We start from the raw sequence: 2843 nt of genomic DNA, 5'->3' as shown, positions 1-2843 counted from the left end.
ATATATAATATTATTATTGTTCTTTTTTTTTTTTTTTTGTTTTAAATTTATTTTAAATGCCACGAATGCGTGGAATATGAACGACTAGAGTACAGATAGTTCGTGGACATTATTAATATTATTATTATTATTATATATAATATTATTATTATTATTCTTTTTTCTTTTTTTTTTTACCAGAAAATTCGAAACCGATCTGTTTTAACGATTAAGAGAGAATTTGCGAGGATTTAATGACGCAGCGTTAAACGAACCTTGGAACCTTGAAGAGGAAGAGAACCATTTCCGAAACGAAACGCCGCGAGCGACGAGCGGAAACTTTCGCTCGGTATTTTCTAGTCTGCCTTGCGTTTCAATCGAAAAGACACAGTCTGCTTCCGTCCTTGGTTACCACTTCCTGCAGCCCCCGTCGACTTATATGGGACGAAAGTTTCGCTCGTCCGAATGTGAAAAAGAAACTATTTTTCTCATCTCTCTCTCGAGAGAGAGAGAGAATCGATGACCTTTGTGTTTTGCGTGAATAGAAACTAGCGTCGTTGGAATTTCGTCTTGTAGTTTCGTTTCGTAATTTTGTAATTTTGCTTCTCTGTGATACGTTCAATCCTCTCTTCCCCCCCCCCCCTTCTGACCTTTTAAACGCCACGGTTTCAAGAACAGACATATCACGGAGAGAAAGAACGACGTTCAACTAGCCAGCTTTCGAATTTCGTCCAAATTGCATTTCTTTTCTCCTCTTTTCTCTTTTTTTTTTTTTCATTTTTTTCTTTTTTTGCGTCAATGTCCGCTAGCTCGTTCGATTCCTTAACCTTCCGCGGTCCGACTCTTCGATCTAAATATTTTTCCTTTTCCGACGACGAACCTATCCGCTTAAAATAAATTGCAAAATCAGTTTTAAGATTACAAGTCGCCATGGTAATCCACGCAAGCGACTTTAAATAACGAAAATGAAAAAAAAAAAAACAAAAGAGAAAAGAGAAAAACTTGCTTAACTTGACTTAACCTCAATTTTATGGTGAAAAAAAATGGCGGACCGCGAGTGGTTGATCGATCGATCGACTCGAAAGAGAGAAGGTCGGCGACTAGATGGTGGATTATTTTGTAGACGCGTATGCTCGGGTTGTACAGATATATGTATATATATATAAATATAAATATATATATACACATACAAATGACATGGATATTCACATGTATATATCTATATTTTAATTACGAGATATTTATATACATGGAGAGCGGAAAGAGGACAGGCGGGGCGACGGTGTCGCCACCTGTCGGCAACGGCTGTAACCAAACGTGTTTACAACACGATTGTGCACCGAACGTGTCGAGAATGGCTGCGTGTATCATAAATAAATTGTACTTCAATTTTTCATCCCGAGTTCTTCTTTCTAATCCTCCACGAAGTTCCGAAATTCCGCTCCAGTGGGGAGAGCAAAGTTATCGAATCGAAAGAAAAAAAAAAAAAAAAACTGAAAGGAAAAAGAAGCCAGCGGCAAAAGGCACGAAATTAATACGCGCGAAAGAAAACATCAAAACGCATTCTCGTCGAGACGTTTCTCTTTTTTTTTTTTTTTTTTTTTTTTTTTTTTGTTCTTTAATATCAAACCACTACTACAGTTTCGGCTTGCCCCGGCAAATCGCACGCGCGCGAAAGAAATCGAAACTCGAAACGCAAAACTGAAAGAGGGGAGGGAGGGGGTGAGTCTTTCTCTTCTTCGGCCAACACATTCACATTCACTCTCCTTTTCTTTTTCTCCTCTTTTATATATTAAGAATTTTTAATAATCAATATTGTCGGATATATATATATATATAATATATATATATATTATATATATAATATAATACATTATGTTAATTGAGACAGTATGGACACAACGTATAATTGGCGCGGTCAGGTGACAAAGAAGCCTCTTCCTTCGTCGGAGGGTTGGCCAGGTCGAGGCCTCGCGCTTCGCTCGTTTTTCCACGTTCTCCTCCTCTTCCTCCACCTCTCCTTCCTTTCTCGCTCATCCTCCGAGAACCTTGCCCTCCCGAAATCGCCCGCGCTTATCACAACTTTGGTTTTTTCCTTAAGCAATAGGGTAAGTTCGACGATGGATAGTCTCTATGGAGGGCTGGATGATCATGTACATACTTGTCGTTGTCGTCTATCTCTCTCTCTCAGGAGAGTGAGAGAGAAACAGAGTGTTGTTCGGAAAAGACAATTACAAAAATCACCAACAAGAACAACGTGTCACTTGCCGTGACGAGAACAAATCGTCTTCATTTTCCTGTCAACGCCACGCAGATCTGCGATACTTATCTTTATGAAACAAAAAACAAAAAAAAAAAAAAAATGAAACACATCGAAACAATAGCAACGTATGGAAAAATGTATATTGCAATGTCAATGATACATTAATACATCTCCGTGTCAACTGGACAAAAGCAAAGCACCTGAAGCTCGTCGTTTCTTCTTTTTTTTCTTTTTTTTTTTTTTCTCTTTTAAAAAGGAAGAATTATCTCTACTCTACGGATCGCCCTTGTCGCCCTCTTAATTGAGAAACCTAATTTAACGCGTCTCAGCCCCCTCCAGTTACCACTATCACCACACCTTTGTCACAGCCCTGCCCCTTCTTTGTTCCGCCTCTCCAAAAGTCTAACCAACCTCGGTTCCTTTTCATCAATTTCCAACGTTCCCTTCACCTATCGAGGGCTCGTTTCATTTCATTTCATTTCATTTCGCCTCCAACTCGTCTTTCCTCCCGTTTCCTCACGTGTTCTCTTTCGTCGCTTCTTTGTTTCATCTTTCTTTTTTTTTTTTTTTTTTGGTTTTTTTTCTCTCTTTTTTTTCTGCC

General features: G+C 38.7%; 1 long non-coding RNA gene across 1 annotated transcript in view; it reads left to right on the top strand.

Moving 5' to 3' along the window:
• Positions 1–6: 6 nt before the first annotated feature.
• LOC122530787 overlaps positions 7–2843 on the top strand; it is a 20099-nt gene continuing 17262 nt past the window's right edge. The window contains exon 1 of the long non-coding RNA XR_006307098.1: positions 7–446. This is a non-coding gene — a long non-coding RNA (uncharacterized LOC122530787). The remainder of the gene's footprint in view (positions 447–2843) is intronic.

This window comes from Frieseomelitta varia, unplaced genomic scaffold, assembly GCF_011392965.1.
Source record: "Frieseomelitta varia isolate USP_RPSP 00005682 unplaced genomic scaffold, Fvar_1.2 scaffold_353, whole genome shotgun sequence".
NCBI lineage: Eukaryota > Metazoa > Arthropoda > Insecta > Hymenoptera > Apidae > Frieseomelitta > Frieseomelitta varia.
The sequence above is the reverse complement of the archived record's forward strand: the minus strand, read 5'-3'. Positions and strand labels throughout refer to the sequence as shown.